Source organism: Centropristis striata, chromosome 17 (genome assembly GCF_030273125.1).
Source record: "Centropristis striata isolate RG_2023a ecotype Rhode Island chromosome 17, C.striata_1.0, whole genome shotgun sequence".
Lineage (NCBI taxonomy): Eukaryota > Metazoa > Chordata > Actinopteri > Perciformes > Serranidae > Centropristis > Centropristis striata.
The window spans coordinates 20,235,202-20,255,075 of NC_081533.1; the positions used below are offsets into that span (position 1 = coordinate 20,235,202).

The 19,874-nt window shown below is 39.3% G+C and overlaps 1 long non-coding RNA gene across 1 annotated transcript in view; it reads left to right on the top strand.

Moving 5' to 3' along the window:
* The first annotated feature begins 7,070 nt into the window (after window positions 1-7,070).
* LOC131989546 (uncharacterized) overlaps window positions 7,071-19,874 on the top strand; it is a 169,465-nt gene continuing 156,661 nt past the window's right edge. Inside the window, exons 1-3 of the long non-coding RNA XR_009395965.1 lie at window positions 7,071-7,240; window positions 7,396-7,508; window positions 7,631-7,667. This is a non-coding gene — a long non-coding RNA (uncharacterized LOC131989546). The remainder of the gene's footprint in view (window positions 7,241-7,395; window positions 7,509-7,630; window positions 7,668-19,874) is intronic.

The window sequence follows — 19,874 nt, forward strand, 5'->3', positions numbered from 1 at the left end:
TACTCTATGCTTTAACTACCATGTGGCTGCACTAGGGGCTGCATAGTTCTGATTAGACCACCGTGAAGCGGAGGTTTAAGCTTGGGGACTTTGGCTTTTGAATGATTTTGTCACTGTTCTCCATCACTTTCAGTCTGTGCCTCAGGAGATGTGACCTCTGAGGACAGCGGGACTTCACTCCAATATAATTGTTTTTGACAGGCGAGCTCACATTGGTGCTTACCCCCCAAACTCTGCTGGCAGTGTAACATTTTTTCGTTGGAATGAACATGTTGTTTGTGAAAACAGAACAACACAGAGGAATTTTGTGCTGTTGCTTTGGCAGGGCACACTGCCAGCCGATCTCACAGTTTCTCACATCAATTTTACCTGAGGCAAGGCCAGTGTGAGCTTAGCACTGTAATCTAAAGAGAGCTAATGATAGCATCACAGGGGTGAGTATACACCCCCATCTCTTCTTTCCTCTCTCTCGGTCTCCATCCTTTTTACTCCATCTCATACTGTTGCGTTTTAAATCAACAAATATTCAGACAAATTCAGAATAAATTAGAGCACACTGTACACTGGAGTGTGGCATATTGACAATTGAATGCATACAACAAGAAAAAATATGCAAATTTGCTCCGTCCTATAATCCAGCAGTGATCACAAGAGGTACTAAAGAGCCGTGGAGTCATGGAAATGCACCTCTTGAAACGGGTATGAGCAAGAGAATGTTCCAAATAATTCCAGTCTCCCAGAATAATACAATGACTCATATATATCACCTTACTTCTGTGTGAACCAAAGTGAATATCAGATACAAAGCACTGAGCATTGCCTCACCCACTCAACTTTTATTTATATTGCATACTTGGCAGAATTCCAGCAATGTATTTTTGCCCAATCTAATACTGAGCCAAATAAGGCTTAAATGGTGGAATCCCATTTTGCTCATCCTCAGTAGATATGACTGGTATTTCAATATTATGCCTTCAGTGTCACTTTGTCTGTCCGCTTTATACATGTAGTCCGATTGTGAGCTACACTCACATTATGTCAATTAAAATCTATTAATATGTGGGCTTTAACCCTAATCCCATATTCATTTGTGAAAGAATTCCAAATATACCGCAAATGTATAAAAAAGGTGCACCAATGTTAATGTAACCATCCAGAATACAGTATATACTTATGTAATAGGGAATTCTATATATAAGCACACAGTTACGTGGACATTGTAAAACCTCAGAAAGCTGTGCACTGTCTGTATCTTATCCATTAGAATAGCATGTTAGTGTGGCAAGCATGTCGGTGAATAATTTCTTTTCTATTTTGCCCTCACTGAAAGCAAATCACTGGAACAGGTAAAGAGCAAAAACGATAGTCAATCAACAGGTGACACCAGGGATCTTGGGAAGCTCTGGTAATGAAATGTTCACAAGTCATGACACATTCACAAAAGGTCAAGAGCACTTTAGTAATGTTGCTCTACTGCATAGAAAGCACAACCTCAGGCAATCAATGGAAAGGTTACATCAACTGCCCTACACCAATGGATGATCCGACACTGTGACAAGAGGTACAAGAAGTCTAGCCTTACATTTGAGCATTTTTGTTGTGAGTTTAAAAGTCAAAAGGTGTAGCACCATATTAAACTGATTTGATATGGTTTGTAAACTTAAATTAAATAAGGAATAAAGCTGATTAACATTGATTAGCTTTGCCTGACTTCATTCTCACAGATAGCTCTCACAACCTCTGTGCACAATGTCTATGCCCATGTGCAGAGTGAAAATGGAGAAAAATAAAGTCTAAAAATACCATAACACATTCACTCCACACAGAATGATTCTATTGCAGAGTGGTGTGTGTGAATAAGATGAGGCAAGTCAGAGACATTATGATGAAATTCCAATGTTATTTAAAAGTTGAATGTTTTACTAAACAGTTAGTCTTCTTTATATAAGCCCCAGCAAGCCAACACAGTAAGCAAGCAGAAAGGTCAACAACCTTTAACCTGAAATCACTGCTGCCATCTTTTTCTGTTATATTTCCCTTGCAGGGCACACAGCTTCAAAAGCGCAAAACGGATAGGTCTCAGGATCAAGTTTATGGATTCCAGCTCCTACTTAAACACAAATTGCTCCATAGTCAGTTAACTCAGTTTAGCTTTCCTACGAAAACACCTTTTTATAAGTGACCAACTTCCTGACAGGAAGGACAGTATGTAAGACAGAGTTAGAGGGAAGTGCCTGCTCTAAACTACCATCAATCAAAGAAGAGGAGAGCTGGCAAGGTTGCTGCTGACCCCACACACCTCAGCGGCGTCCTCGTCACCAAACTGCCATCTCAAAGTCAGTACAGGTCAATTGCCACCTGGACTATGTGAAATATCTGCAGCCTCTTTCCTCAACCTACCACTCAAAACAAACCGTTCACACCCCCTTTCCCCAACACAACTGTTTGTCTTTTAAAATCTTAGAATTGTTGGTATCACCCTGTTTTACAAAAGAACTGCTGTATTTTCATCACATTATTTGCTCTAAAAGTTACCATTTCTATTGAGGAGCCACTAATATTGTCAGGTGACCTTATGATTTAAGATAAAAGGTCAACAGTAGATGTCATACAGACGTGTTGTGTATCATCTGAAAGAAAACATCCTGAATATGAATTTGAGATGCAGTCCAATATTGTGTCAAGGTTTTATAGTCACATATAAGTAATATAAAACAGTTACTTAATTCATTTTTTTTAAAGAGCACAAGCCCACCCAAGCATGGGTCCACTTGGAAGTTATGTGGGGCTTTAATACTCACAATGGACACTTTTACCTAAAGCACATTTATACTTTGCCACTTGGATAACTGCATGCATGCACAACAATACTTTACACAATATGTCCTTAAGATGGGGTGAATAGTGGTTGAAAATGATGCACAAATCACAGTGCTATCAGCCGCTGCAACCTTCTTTTTTTCTCCCCTCAGTATCACTAGCCCTTATGTCGGGCCATTGGATCATTATGATGTTAAGAAAATGTTATTTCAAGAATGCCATGAGTAATGAATTGGCCTGGACAGACTACATTGGCATAGATAAAACTTCCTTACACATGCAAGATTAGCCTACTAGGTGAGGCTTCCCCATTCCTTGTTAATATCCAATCCCTTCACCGCCATGTCCCCTGGCCCATGGTCTTAAAACACAGGACGTGTCTGCAACAACAGGTGAACAGTCACAGAACGTTCTGACATAAACTAAAGACAAGTATACCATTCCTTCTCTAACAACAACATCAAAAACTGCAACTGTTGTCCTCCTGAGCAAAATCTGCTGAAAGACCAATTCAAGGCACCTCTAGGCAGCTGTACAGCTGTGGATGGAGGATGTGTCAGGAAGTTCAGACCAGTGACTATGTCAGTTCAGTTTCTCATTTCCCCAAAGGGACTCTCTCACTGTGGGCAGCTGCTCCTAAGCTCAAGGGTTGCCCCAAACTGGGACAATTATTGGTACAAATGGATCTCTGTGCAACATTAATGGAATCCCAACTGTTTGCCCTGCTGCACAGAGCTCACACTAGTCATCACCATCTATTCCTCTGAACCGACTCAAATATTGTCCTGACATAACCTGAACCATGTACAGAGTGAGTAATAGAATATAAGAAGCAGTGTAGCATGGAAACATTAGCATGCTCAATAATGCCAACCATGACTACACTACAGTGCAAAACAGTTCATGTCAGTGGTGAAAATGGTGTTCCAGACCAACACATAAAGGCTGCCTGAGCCAACTGCTAGCCTCATGAACCTTTAAAAATTGCCAGTTATAATATCTGACATGTGCCACAAGTCTACAGCAAAAGTTGCATTTGTCTGCAATGTTTTCAATTGAAAAGTTAAAACAAGTGAGTGGACACCTTGTCTACAGATTGAAGTCAATACAGCTCTTTGAAAAACCCTACATTCAAGTATTTTCCATTCAAAGCAGTCTGCATATAAATCAAACAGGATAGCTATAGATACCTAATATGGATTTTCTAAAAAATAAAACTTGTATTTTAAAAGATAAGATATAAAGATTTGATATTTCCATAACCTGTAGTGTATGCACACCTATGGGAAAAAGGCTAACATGACATGAACAAAGATGGATGATTAAATATTCCATAGCTCTGACATAACCATATTTACCTATTGTTGACACAACAAAAATAAAGTACAGTTCTGACTGAGTACATAAAAAAAGAAGAACCTTAATTTAGCATGGTGTAAGAAGTCAAATTAAATTATTTGACATAAATGTTAAATCTGCTAATTTATTAAATACAAATAAAAATGGAAAGCTAGTGTTTGAGATAAAACAGTGATATAAGGCAGTCAGTGAGTGTTAAGATTAATAAAGAAATGGAAATCCGTTGGGGGAGGGGAGTCCTGAAAGCAATATGCCTTTTTATATCTGATATATCATGTATCCATATTTGATAGCATAACTTAGTTAGCAGTCTTGCCTAAAATCATGCCTTTTTTACCAGTTTCTCGCAAAGAATCCACCAAGTCACTGAAATCCAAATTCGATTAAACTGGAGCTGACACAGCTCAGCATTATCTTGGTTGAGGAGTTCATGCCCTGACGTTGAAAACTAGCACCGTCGCTCCCTGCGCCAAAGTCCCGTCGATTATTTCTTCAAAATCACACAGTTAAAAAAGCCCACACCTGGAAGCTCGTCAGAGGCCTAATTAGCAGCTTGTGGTCCCTGCACGAGACTGGGTCGGCGAGTGGATTGGTCACGTGACCACACGCACCTGATAAACAACTTCTCTCCCACTCCTCTCACTTATGAAGGTGCATCTTATTCCCAGCTGGATCCGTGCACAATTAAGGTGATTCATTTTCTTCATATCCTTCAGAATGCGTAAATGAATGACTAAACAGAACATGTGTAACTTCTGTGAGAAATGCTCAAAAACAGACAACTACTCTCATGCAACATGAAAGGTCTGACACTGACACATATTTAATCTTACATCTGTAATGAGGTAATGTGCTTTTTTTTTACCACGATTAAGAATATTATTTTTTGACCAATTCACATACTTCTATCCATCTTAAAAATGAATATATCTGTTTATTATCCATATTATGTATATATTGTGGTGTATATTCTACCTGCATTCTATGTAGAGAAAGTTAGTTAGCAAGCCTTCTCCACCTCTGGCTGATTCTATCAACACTGTATGGATGTTGAAAGGAATACTCAACCAAACCCCAGTATTGTGGGCATCAAACCATCCCTGCCTCTGAAAAGTTTGTACTTTGTTCATTCACAGAGGACAGCAGTTGTAGTCAGCTTGGATCCACATGAGTTACAATGGATTCCATTGTTGACCCAGTTTCATGGCATACAAAAGCAACATGTCCTTTGCAACTTTGCAAACCATTCCTGCAGCATAATCCATATCTCCACTGTCTGTCCATATGCTCAATGTGCTCCAAATAGTCACTTTAGAGGTAAATGGAACATGCATATATGTAAATGAACAAAAATATAATTGCCTGTGGTCATAATCCCAATCCAACAGACCGTTTTCACAGCAGACATTATGACAAGCTATGGTAGGAGAAGCACAGGTGTTACTAATAACATTAACAGGGATTCTATTCAAGGGTCCCATTTGACAGTCAATGAGCCAGCACACAGTTGTGAGACACTAAAAACTCAAGCAGCAAAATGGAACTCAGCAATAACAAAGCAAAAAAGAAAAAGCAAAAAACATCTGGAACTGCATACATTTTAGCCTCCCAAACCAGAAACATGTATTTTTCAATCCAGTATTAACGACTATTAGACATACAGTCATCCAGTACTATCAGTTTAAAAAAGCACAGTCTATAACTGTAAAAAATCACATAATTTAGCACCTCTGTCACAATGTATGCATCAAACCATACACAGCATTAACCTCAGCTCACAACTAACACAAATTGTGCAAATACAAAACCAAGAATAGATAAATTCAAACAAACAAGACCAACCTGCAGAAACGTTTTGCTTTTTTAAAATTTTACATATGACCTTTTTGAGGTGCAATTTATAGTATCTTTTTCACAGCAGACATTTGAACACATCATATGTACGTGCAATTAATTACATTAATGAATAGTGCATTGTTTATTGTCATAGTGAGCCAATGTAAACTTCCTAACCCTATAGGTTTAACTGAGACATTTTTAGGTTTGTAAGTTAGACTAGCGCTTGACAAGAGTTGTAAATGAAGTATCCAGATCCTTTACAATACACCAAATGTCACTTACCCTCTTAACCCTGTCATCAGTGCTCACTTTAATTCCTTAATTCCATCCTTGGGTTTCTATATATATTATATTCACTGCACCAATATGCCACAGCAAATTCCTTGTATGTGAAAACCTACTTAGGAAATAAAAAAAATAGATTCTGATTCACTGTGCTACATATTATTATGTTAATATTGCTGATGCACGAACATGTAGGTAGCATTTTATAATTGCCTTGGTGGAAGGAATTTTCAGGTTTTCAAACTCTGTTGCGGACTTTAATATAGAAAAAAGTACATTTCACTCTGAATTATAGTGAAGAAAATATAGTATAGTGAAGAAATAAAAAGTAGCATCAAATGGAAATACCCAAGTAAATCTGAAGTACAACTGAAATGTGTACTTAAGAAGAGCCCTCAAGTAAATGTAATGAGTTACATTCCACCACTGTATGATTTAGGCTGTTAAAGCTTAAGTGAGCTACCACAGAGTCATCACTGTGCAAGCTGCCAGGTGCAGACAGTGATAAATAATGATAATAACAACAATAGTTGTTTTTTTTTTTTTGATCATGCATAGTGAGAATGTTCAAAAGATTATAATGAGCATGTTGGCCTTCAACGCCTAATTGAAGGACAATTTAGCTGTTAAATTCGGCATGGAGGGAAATCTCCCAGTATCAGCTGCTCCTCTAGCCGGCCATCAAGCGGCCGGACTGTGAAGTGCAGCTCTGAGCGCAGCATCCCTGCCATCCCCGGCTCTTCCTTCCCTCCCTCCCTCTCTCTCTCCAGCCGTCGCCGGGAGCAGTGAGTGTGTGTGCGCGCGTGTGTGTGTGTGTGCTGGTATAATCTGACAGCACGCTGGGGCTGCGTTTCCTAAGAAAAGCTCAGCTCTCTCAGTTTTCTGCCCGTCTTATTGCCGCTCTCATTGTCTTTGTCGACAGTGATAAAGAGAGCAGGTACCATCTGTCCATTCCGCCAATTTATTACGAGTTGCCTTTTTTGTTTGCTGCTCTTCACAGATGTTATGTCAACACTTTTTGGGTGGTGGTGGGGGGGACTCCCGGTTCTAATGGAATTTGTTGTGGCTGTTTTGGTCTCTTCTCTCTTTCAGTTCAACCACGGGCCTGTTTTTGGAATAAGAAAAGCATTGCTGTTTTCTGACTTTGAGAGAAGAAAGAAGGGACTCCTCTGGAATTTCCTAAGGAATTTATTCGGACAGCTCCCGTAAGTGGACATTTTGATATCAAAAGCTTAATGATTGAGAATGCATGCAGCTATTTTTCATTTTAATGGAAAAATTAAACAAGCGTATCCTTCATTTTCCCATTCTTCTATTTTAATTACAGTTAACCGGGGCTTTGCATTCTACCGCCTGGGTATATAGTAAGTAGTATAGACTTTTTTTTGCATCTTCTTATTGTGAATTGCAGTTGAAAGCTGCTCTTCATGTATTTATGTGTGGAATTAAGTGTCGGTTTGGTGTCTGCTCCAAGTTCTCTGTCGTGCCGCGATGTGAGTAGGTGCCCAGGGCGCATATTTTTGCATATCTTGAAGCTGCGTTATGGATAATGTAGCGCACAACGTGAACCGGTCTGCTGCTCGCCGTTACACTCCAGATGGTGGCGAGATATTTACACATTTTTTTTTATCGTCATCATTTATAACACATACTGTGCTCACACCACAGAGCCATCTTTGCCCCCCAAATGACGGGCAGCCCCTCTTTTCAAATACAGAGCATGCACGAGCGCGCACGCGCGCAGCCGTTTCTGGGATATTGTGTGTTGTGGGACGTGCTGAGAAAGTTTGCTTAAATGTTTGGTCCTGAAAGCTGAGCCGGTGTAAATGTCTTTGAACGTGTGCGCGTGCGTGCGTGCGCGTGCGTGTCCAAGTGCTCCTGACTCAGGTGTTGTAGATGGGTGGGTGGGCTGTGACTCACTCAGTTTACCCATTTTGCTGCTGTTATCTGACAGGCTTTGATGTCAGATTTGACTGGTGATTGACAGTAGATCATGCGCAGTAGTGTGTCAGCGGAGGCCCATGTTTTTTCCCTCCCTCCATCACTGCAAGCTATTTTTGGAAGTTACCAAATACCATGATTTATACAAGCCTTTCTTTGTGTTAAGAGTATTTGTCAAAGTACTACTGACAAGTGATTCATATATAGCCAATTACCTGTGATTTGCAGTCATACTTTGCTGCTTGGGGGGAAAAAAACACTCTAAAAGGCAAAGATAATGAAGTGAAAAAGTTTGTGTGCCTCGGTATTTTGTAGCAAGCCAAGCCGTGGAGAAGCAATCGCAAATGAGGGCAAGGACAGCTCACGCAGCCGGTGGATGTGTCTTCCCTGGCTAGAGTAGAGTGACAGAGGGCTAAGTGAGCATGACCATCGAGGAGAGGTAATAGCATTACGGTCTGCCAGTCATGAGGCAGTGCAAGAGATAGGCTACTGTTGCATTTCAAGAAGAACTAAATGGGAAGCACACAAGGACATGACATGAGGGCACTTAGAATTTAACACCCAAGAACACCCTCACATGGCTCCATAGTACACTTAAACTGGGTTTTAGCTATGATAATCAGTATGGATTAACATTAAATTGTATTGTGCTGTGAGGTTAGCGTTATTGAGAGGTATTCTTTCTTTTTGAACTGTCACGAATAGCTTCACTGGGGTTATTATCTATCTATCTATCTATCTATCTATCTATCTATCTATCTATCTATCTCTTACAAGACACAGAGGAATATAGAAGGACTGTGGACATCACACAAAATCCAGTTGTGTACCTGTGATAAACAATGAATACATAAATAAATATAATACTGCCAGAACCAATGTGAAAATAAACAAGTCCAGCTAGAACACCAACAGGAGACAAATGCACATCCTCTTCCTTTTTAAAGTACTACTGCTTGCACAACAAATTGCATCATGACGAAATGTTGAAACACAGCAGGCCTTTAGGCTAGTTATCCCTGTGTGTAAAGACAGGTTTTGAGCACAAAAGTGGATTTGAATCATTAGCTGTCAGGCCGTGCATTTTTTTTGCAAAGCTTTCAAGGATTAGTTCCCAGGTAAGAGTGTCCCCTGCCATCCTTTACCCAGCAGCGCTTCCATTTTATAAACTGGCAACATTTCGCAATTTTCCTTCCTTCGTCTTCCTTTTGAGTGATGCTCCCAAAACTACTCGCCAGGCCCGCATCAATCACTGCTGGATGGGATTTGAGCAACAGCTAGAAGTAGTAAGCGGGGGAGACAGGTCTGCTTTCTCACAGTTGCACAAGCTCCTCCACAGTGACCCCGAGTGCTACAGCCAGCAGCGCCAGTTAGACAGCAGCATTTCTGCAAATCTTTTCTCCCATTAATTATGCTTTAACACAAGTTGCTGTAGTGTGGCTGTGTTGACAACACACCCACTTTTCCTCAGCCTGCTGCACCTCCCTGGAGAGGAACAGGAGTAAGCTGTAATTATGGTTTATAAACTTCATCCAGGTGACATAATCGGGGCATGGCTGAGATGGCAAGGGGCTGTCATAACAGCTGCTAATGAATTTATAGCTGTTTTTTTTTTTCTTTTGCATTGCGAATTTCTCACACTGTGCAGATAAATGTTTGTCGGATGTCGCATGATGCATGCAGTTAACCTTTTTGAAGCTATGTCACTACATTGACACACATATAATGAAAAATAAGGAAAACAGCATGAGAAGAGAGCAAATATTGTCCGATTGTAAGCAAAAAACAAAAAAAAGGTGAAATAAGTCCACCTATGGAAGAGCAGCAGCTATATTTTCCCAGTGTTTTTACTGTGAGGTACACCTTGATTGCGGTCCAAGGCTCGGCAAGCCGAGTAGCCGTCTCCCAGGGGCCGTTTTATAATGAGGATGCGCTGTCAGATAATTAGATACACCTGACGCAGGCGTTTTCAGGAAAATTTGATTCATCCCAAAATAAAATGTCTGTGCCTGCCAACATGAAAGCAGAAAAAATATCCCGCTGTCACATTGCCTCTCCTCTCATGGTGGCAATGTTTTATTTATTTATCCACATCTTAATGCTCTTGGATGAGGCGGGCTTCATTTTGTGCTAGCTGATGCATTAGCTGCCAAAGTTTCTCATCTCTTTCTCATCCCATGCAGCCAAGACTCCCTTGGCTGCATGGCACAATATACCATCTCATTCCGATTCAAAGACAGTGGTATTGCAATACATATCGCTCCTGGGTAAGCTGTGTAAACATGCGCATCACATAACAGTAGATCCGGCCAGTCATGTGTGAATAGCACAGGTGTGTTTTATTCATCTAAACACAATGTGTGTGTTTTCCTTGGCTGCTTTCCTGATGGTGATGTTTCAATAAAAAAATTAAATTTGGTGGATTTACATGTAACTAATCAGCTCTTTCATGCAAATACTGTATGCAAGCGATGAATGATTAATTGAATTTACTTTAACACCTATACATAAGCACGCAGACACATATTTATACACAAGCCCACGCACGCAAACACAATGTTAAATAATGCTTTTTTTCTTAACTGTTGATTAGAAAATGCTGTGTGAGATGAAACCCTCTCACCTGTGCTGTTTATTTATCAGCCACATGGCTCCAGTCATAAATCAGACTCTCATTAAGTTGTTTAACAACAACTTTTGCCTTCTGCTGGAGACATCAGTGCTATTAAGCTTGATGTATGTGTTATAGTAGGAAGGTGAACCATTGCAAGGTGCGTATGCTATCCAATTAAGAACTTTTTTTTTCTTCTAAATGTTTACTACAGATGTTTAGGTCATTGCAAGAAACAAGTAAGTGACAGCTGCAAAGCCTTGATAAATGTAAACAAGTCGATGTCAAGAAAAATATCAAATTAGCCAGTTTAATTAGTTATTTCTTTAAAGGAGCAATTTAAGGCAATGCTATGTAACTTTTCCTATGACTCCCAAGAGAGTTAGTAAGGCGAAAGCCTTGCATAACACTAGGCCAAGAAATAGCAAAAAAAACACAGTGATGTTTGCCAATATCCACTTACATTAGCAACATTAAGCTGCTGCTCATACTAGCCTGAGTATAATTAAACTTTTTCATTTTTAACCAAAAGAAGGTGTTATTTCAACTACAAAAGTCACATAGTTTTGCGCAGACTGCTCCCTGACTTCACTGCCGTATAGGTAGCAGTGACCTCTAGTGGCCATGTTGTTTACGTGGTGTCAACTAAATAGTACCATGTCAAAATTGGTCAAAATGGTCAATGGACTCTGACATGTTTAAAACTGCAACCTTTTCACAACGTTAAATGGAACGGTCACATATGTCACTTTGAGAATCATTGACAAATGACCTATTCTATTGTTTAGGAATAAGAACATGTTGGTTTTTGCTTCGGGCTAAACAGTAAATTGAATAATTGAATTTGATCAAAATCGCAATATGGACCAAAGCAACACTTAAAAAGGCAAAATGTGTCAAAATACCATTCTGAAGTATTGTGGTGAAGATATGTTCCAGCATTCTAGTTTTAGATGTAAGAAAAAAAATCTTTGTCGAGATCCAAGATCTGAGAATGATGCAAAAAATGTTTTATCCCAACTGCAATATCAGTCAAAAATAATTAAAATATGGTATTTCCCCCCCAAATTGTTCTGCTTTAGTTTTGAGATTTGAAGTAAAGTGAGTAAGTGCAATAGACCTATACCCAAATCCTTGTTGGCATCAAAATCTCTTTTTCAATATCAAAAGAAAGTAAAGCGAGAAAAAGAGAGGGGGATCATAATTCTCTTCACAAAGCATGTCTCAGGCAGAGCTCGACTCCATCAGCTGTGTTACTGTACAGTACATATGTGGCAGCAAATATGATGTCAGTTTGATCACATCATTTGAACTTGAACGTATTTTCTCCTTGTGAGCCATCAGTCAACAAGGCTTCTTGGCCTTCCTCGCATCACTGGTGATTCAGTCAAAGAAATTCAGCTCAGAGCAAGTGTCACAATATTTTATGATTGCCAATTGTGTGGTTTAAATTGCCATTCTAAGTCTGCACAGTATTCAAAGCAATACCGCAGGGCAAATGCAATAATGTTTGACCTATACAAATGAAATCCTGTTATATTTAAATATATATCGCTATGACATTTGAATGAATTCGGATGTTGGAGCACAGCGCAGTAGTCTTGCTGAAGGAACACTCGCATGGATAGTTGAAGTTGCATCAGTGTTGATTGCATTAGTTCGCCGCATTTATTCATGCTTTGCTGTGTGTACCTTGAAGCCATGACAAAGTGACCAAAAATATGGCTGTACTCTATAATACTCTATTATTCTCTGTGACCTAAGTTCACTCTCACAGCAGCAGGAGTTCTAACCCAGGCTCAGCGATGCATGATTTGAAATTCATCTCAGCAGTGAAGTCTGTGGTGGATGTTTCCCTTCTCTGCTTGACTTACTGTATCGTTACTGCCTAAAGAAAACCTGCATCCGTATTAGAAAAAAACAAACAAAACAACATTGCTTTCTGTTTGCTCTAACATGACAGGAACTCACAAAACTGATGGGTACTGACAAAAGACGAAGACAAGAGGAGAATGTTATGGATGTGCTGCCCTGAGTCAGAATCCCTGCTCGGGCTGGACTCAATATCAGGAACATCTGTACAGTAGACTACAGCAGCAGCTACAGCTTTACATTTTTTATAAAGCTGTATTAAAAGCTATAAGACTCATAGAAACATAAATATTCATTAGCTACAAAAGTGCAGTTACACTGGATTGCAGTAGGCTGCACAGGCGTTCATGATATCATCTTGCATGTTACCACAGCTTGCTGCTTCTTTTGATGTGATAGGTGCACGTTTAGATAATGATTTGTTCCTGAAGAGCAAATGCCAACATCATCTTACAGCTGACCTATATGTAAGCCACTCGGTGTGGATCTCCATACATGCTTTTGCCGTGATATTCCTTTGCTATCTGGCTACCCTGAAAGATTTAAGAGGGCACTGATATGTTGAGTGTTGGCATTAGAGTCTGCTGGGACACGGAGGCAAAGAAGAAAACAGAGAGGAATAATGCAGGCAAGCTGGAGCCAGGGTACTCTGCACAGTTCGATGCTGCTGCTTCTAACCGACATGAACAAGAGAAATCAATTAGACCTACTCGGTTGCTATCCAAGGGACTTCCACCATGGGAAAGGGTAGAGCGAATCAAAGCGTTTGGAAAAAACAAAAAAGAAAGTAGCAGAAGAGGAAAGTGAACTCGAGTGGTGGGTTTGTTGTATTCTTTGTCAGATCAGCCGCCTCTGACCTCAAGATAACATTCATTCTCTCTTTCTCCATCCCAGGCATGCTTATAATTCCAGACACTTCCCCATCTCTTTTTTAACACTGATGCAAAGCCCTCTCTCTTACTGTCCTTTCAGGTCAGTAATGAGAAAAAAAAGGAAGGCTGGCAGAAATATTCCTTACAAGAGTATTTTGATGAAGCCTGAGCTTAGTTTTTACCTGCGGATGCAGCAATCTCTGTTTTCCCAGCAGCTTTTAGATTCACACTATTATGTTTATATTCATACCTTAGAGCCATTCCAGCAGTCACTTGGAGGTCATTTTGAACAACATTTCTTTTCCAAGCCATAATGGGCACCAGAGTTTTGTTTTTCTGAAAAGAGAAGAGCAAACAAGTTGGACTGTGAGGGTGGTATATAGTTTTAAAAGTTGTATTTAGTGTTAGAAAACTCTATTTGGTTTTATAGAAAATATCTCTAAGGTCCCCAAAGATTAAAAAACGATTTTTCATATTGAATATGAGACAGTCCAACTATTGTGGTAGGATCAGTGAGGCTAGTATCCACAGAATATAATTTATTAATAATATTTTACAGTCAGCTAAAGTACAGTCACACTGTAATTTAAAAATATATGCAGTACTACAGTAAATGATCCTCCGAATCATGCTTCTAAAATGAACATTTAAATGAGTTTCCTAAAGAACAGGAGAAAATTATTTTGCATCACGGCAGAGATGACTGAAAGAGATAAGGCAATTGATGTGATATGCATTTTTCATTGAATGGGGCAGAGCCCTGTACTGTAAACACTGAGGTTGAGAGTGCATAGCATATATTTCACTGGACCCAGAGGCCTCATCGCCTTTGATCAGACTGAAAGAGGACACTTTTTGATCAAGCCCTACTTTGGACTTTGGACATTTAAATCAAACCCCTGACAGGCTCATTGGCTCCAAGGCGGGGGAGATAGGCTGTAATCTCTACACATAGGAGAAAGTGGACACCCCTCAAAGTGTGCTACAGTCTATTATATCGAACATTTGAAATCCTCCCCCTTTCTCCTGATGAATATCTAGCAGTTTGTTAGGTGAGCTATAATACACAGTGGAAATTCAATTTGACAAAGAAAGACCTGCCTCATGGAGTCTTTGAATGGATATAATCACATTAAAATCTGCAGTATAATAGACCTAGAAGGATTAATGAAAAGAAATCCATAACTTTTTCTGTCTGTGTAGCTATTTATGAATATATCTGATATGGAGGAAACTAGGGCTGCTTGACTATAGCAGAAATCACGATTATTTGGGTCAATACTGAGATCAGAATAATTTACCATGAATACTCACTGACTTTGGAAACATCATGTATTTATGTATTTTTTACTAAGGACATTTCGTGATACTATATTCAACATATTCTTCGACAAAAGGACAGCACCAGTGCAGAATGAAATGCAGCAAAATAATGATTTTATCTCGATTATCCTGTTTTCATCAACATTGGAAGTCTAAATAGTAGTTGAAAATAAAATAAAATTAATTGCCCAGCCTGAAAGAAAAAACGGACATGACAGAGATGTAAAACTAAAGTGAGGTAAAGTAAACTGAGGAAGTTGTGTTCCATCTATAATCCTGTGTGTGCAGTTAGCTCAGTCCCCTGACAGAGCACACATGTAAACACAGCACCCCCACCTCCCACTCAGCCCTGCTGTAGGTTTGGCTGTGGGTGCTCGGCAGATCCCTCGGCATCATGAGAGAATAACAATGAGGGTTTTGGGAGGGATCAGTTCCCCAGCACACAGCCATACTGGGTAGGGTTTATGTAAGACCCTGGCTTCCTGAGCTCTCTGCCAGTTTAAGATGACAAACAAATGGTACCAAGGAGTACTGACTTGCCAAAGGGGAGGATTGCATCTCTTCACGCTACCCCCACTGCTTCATCCTCCCGTTACACAAACACCCTCCTTCTGTTCATGCACAAGCCTGGTTATGTGTCGTGGCTTGTGATACCAGGTCTCCTGTGTATCCATGCAAGTTGATGTGTGTTTTCACATCATTTGTTGGCTCTGCAGTATCGTCGCCCAAGCCAACCCCTTTCCCTTATCCTCCTCCTCTTCCTCCCTTTGTTTTCCCCTTCATATGTTCCAATGAAAGACGGCTGGGATCTGTCAAAATCTATCCTTTCTTCTGTCGAGCTTGTCAACTTTTTTTTAGGTGGGCTGCCACGGAAATTCACTCAGCCCTGACACCCCAGTGGTTCTCAAAATGTCAAAATAGGTAGAAGCTAATAAGAAGAAGTGTTGTCTGCTCTTGATGATACCATTTTTGTATCATTTTTTATGTGATCAACTTCATGATTCAGTGTTTTTAAATGTGATTCACGTCATAGTTATACAGCTGCTTGTAGAGGATCTTAATTTAATTAAGTCATTAATTATTAAAGCTTGATAAATAGAGCAAGAACATGTAACATTTCTGCTTTGAAGTTTCTAAAAACTATACCTATGTATGCCTTCTTATATATTTTGTTGGGTTGTGTCGTCACATTATCCCATTTCCAACAATATCCAAACCAAGATAAATATGTCATTTGAATTGAGGATATGGTCCGTTTCATTTGGGAGCCGTTGCTTGTCAATGGCGTCATATCCTCTTTGTCTATGTGTCAGCAGTGTGGTTGCCTGCCAGAAGCTGTCATATATTGACTTTTTATCCAATTTTTCAGCCACATTTCTGCAACACCCTTTTTAGATCTTAGTCGTGTGTCACTATATTTTTTAACCGGATGAAGGATTTAATTCATTGGATGTCTGGATCTTAAGTTGCCAGAGAAATAAACTGAGCAAATGTTAGCAGCAGCTCTGATCCAGCCTTGTCAAACAGCATAGGAGAAACACTAATTTTAAAGTGCTTTATTCAGCGTTTTTAGTGGTTTTAATCAGCGGGTCCATTTGTTTTGGAGAGCAGCAAACCTGTGAGGATTATTTAGCTCCTCTAAAAAACCTCCTGAACTTCTGGATGTAAAGTTATAAGCGAAACAAGCTGAGCAAATGATAGCAGCAGGTCAACTCCATTGGTCAGAGGTTGCAGAGCTTTTTGATTTTTAACCTGGACCGCTCAAAATATCTAGTCCTCTCATACTTAGGCTCACTGCAACAAAATGGGAATCAGGCTACTGATTAGATGAGGCAGACAATCCCTTGGTACCAGGTGTATTTTTAGAGGTAAAAGTGTCTAGTGCACTGTGTGTGCTGTCTAAATTTTGCAACAGAAGGCAAACAAGTCTGTGCCGTTTTAATTTGCTACATCTGGACTTTATTTTTTGGAAGAAAAAAATACAGAAGTGGTAGATACTTAAATACTAACCAGATCTGTACTTAACACTAAGTCAACAGATGCTGTTGAAAGTTGATTTTTGAAATGTCCCAGAGGATAGGAAAAACGTAAGAAAGAACTGACATGGAGGTAAGGGCAGCTTCTCAATCATTCCCGTCCCCAGACACCACAAGGAAGACACATTGGATACAGTGTCTTCTGACATGCAGTCCAGAGCAACGTCTCCCTGTATTCCTGCATAGCACAGAAATACACCATAGATAGCATTAGGATCCATTGAGTTAGGAGTAAGGGGAAAATCGATGTAAGGTGAAAATTAAATTTGGCCGAAAGAGCCTTTAGGCAAAGTGCAATTTGAAAACACATCTTTTATTTTCCCCTGGGTGTCTGATCGGGGTGGGTAGGAGATGGACGGTGGGTCTAAGCATCATGGAAAAAGGCAGAGGTATGCTGTGAGGGAAAAGGAAACACCTCATCTCACTCCTAATGTGCCTCCCCTTTGATTGTCTAATTCGGTTAGGGCCATGCGTCCGTTATCGGATCATATCAAAGGTCAGAGGCGTCCTGTAGACAAATCAATCTCCCCGTCTGAGGAGGCGCACAGGAAGCATGGATTGAGGGAGAGCCGATCCATCTAGTGGGCCCAGAATGAAGGTGGGTGAGGAGAAAGAGAAGTGGGGGCAAGAAAAATAATGGCATCTGCTGCTCAGAGAGAAGTGGGCGAGGAAGGTGAGATTGAACTGTTGACTTGGGGAATGCGATATGCTCAGAGTGAAAAAGAGTTTACATTATTGCAAGGAAGATAAGAGCAATTTTTTGTGACATCCTGGCATATTACGGCTTACCTGACTACCAGATAGGCTCGTCACTGACATGTTCCAACTGGGCTGGACTGATCAATAGAGTTATTTTAACAATAGAAAAGCAAATTTGCAAAAACAGATATCTCTGTTTTGATTTATTCCCTTAATTAAGTTTTAGATGCAATTCAGAGAAAATCAATCAAACTGCCATTGGGTTGTTTCGAGAAGATATTTAAAACTTTGTTTTTTTTAATGTGCATTCAAGGGAAAATCAATCAAATGTTGACATTTTCATTAAAAAAGGAAAGAAAGAAAACAATGCTCTCTGATGGTCAACACTCACAATTAGCTCTGTGTTCTAATAGGTGTGAAGAAAATCCAGTGACTGCTCCTCATGCACAGCTTTCCACATTAAATTCAGTTTCCTTCATACAATTAAAATAAATTTACAATGGCTTTGTGCATTTAACCATGCCACAAGAGAAATTTCTTGAAAATAAAGCAAGAATAATGCTTGTTCTATATATTTTTGTAAAAATAATATATTTGGTTTTCAGAGTGTTTGTTCCACAAAATAAGCAATTTAAACTTTTTTTTTCACTAAGTTTCTGTGTACTTTTACTCACCAAAAGCACTGTGTGTCATGGAGGCCTACCACACATTTGGATGGATACCTGCCACCTAAAACATCAAACAAACAAACAAGTCTGAAACCTGCATTGTTTACATCCATGTTTAATTGTTAGCAGTCATCTTTATCACTGCCTTTGTTGGTACATCATTGCCACCTGGAGATCAGTAGAATTGTATAAAACCATTGGCAAGAGTATCTCATCACCCATTTGCTTACAGCGTGTGTGTGTGTGTGTGTGTGTGTGTGTCTGCATGAGAACAAACAACGGGGAACACATTGAACTCATGAACACATTGAACCAGTTACTATCGAGTAAAGTAACAAACTCTACAGGACATTTTAAATCTGTATTGGTATTTGAGCAAATTGAGTGGTCTGACACAGGCTATTGTGAATGCACCAATGCACTTTTTCCAGGAGCAGTTCCGATCAGAATCTGATACCTGAATTTGAATATCTGCTGATACCGATATTGGTTTTTCAAAACCACAGCTTATTTTGCATAAAATTAGCATTACATTACAAATATAACTAAACTTTAAATGTGTGCCAAAGCAAATTATTCGAACTGTAGGTTAAGAAGTCTTTACATACAACCAGGTGTAGGAGTGCAAATGAGTTTGGCAACTCCTTTAACCCTCTAGAGTCCATGAAAGCACCGGCACATTACTTCTTCATGACGTGAAGACATAAAAATGAAGCAACATGGAGTCTTGCCATCAGCTTCCCTCTAAAGTTCTGGCTTGAAACTCCATGCCAGATTTTTTTTGGGGATTATATTCGGCCAAGTAAAACCGGAGATAATGTCAAATATATTTAGTATAAAAATATAGAACTAGAGATTATCCTCATTTTACCTGTTATATGTAATATTTGCAACCTGTGTTCATATTTGCAACATTTAAAATTCTGTGTATGATGATTTCAAGATCAGATTTTATGTTTTCCTTTGTTTCTTTTGGGTTGAACATTTTTATCAAGTAAGTCAAAGTTAAAAATTAATTATCAGGACATAAAGGTGAGGTAACGCTGAAAAAACTGATACCAACATGGCATGGTGAAGATTTTTTAACAGATTTTTTAAAGGACATAATAGCCCACAATTTCAGAGGGTTAATGCTTTGAAAAACTTGGGAAAATCCATTTCCCAGCAATATCAACTACTCGTAAACAGATTTGCTTTATGATATACTGTTCATGAGTTAGAAAGTAAAGAGAATTTCAAAGAGTGAAACTGTAAATAGACAACTTCTAAGAAAGCTTTTCAAAGTGAATATTTGAAATGAAAGTGCAAGAACTGTGGAGAGAAATAAATATCTACACTATAAAAAAACCCTATCAAATCAACTAAAAACAAGTGTGCATGGCTCTTCTCAAAGCTGTTATGTTACAAAATGTGTATGATGTGAAACAAACCATGCACATTAATTTTGACCACATAGAGTTAGAAATAATGTGGAACAGCTAAAGATTTAGTGAGAACTTTACCCACAAGCAACCTGCTCTCCTGCTTGAAGTTTGGCATTTATAAATAT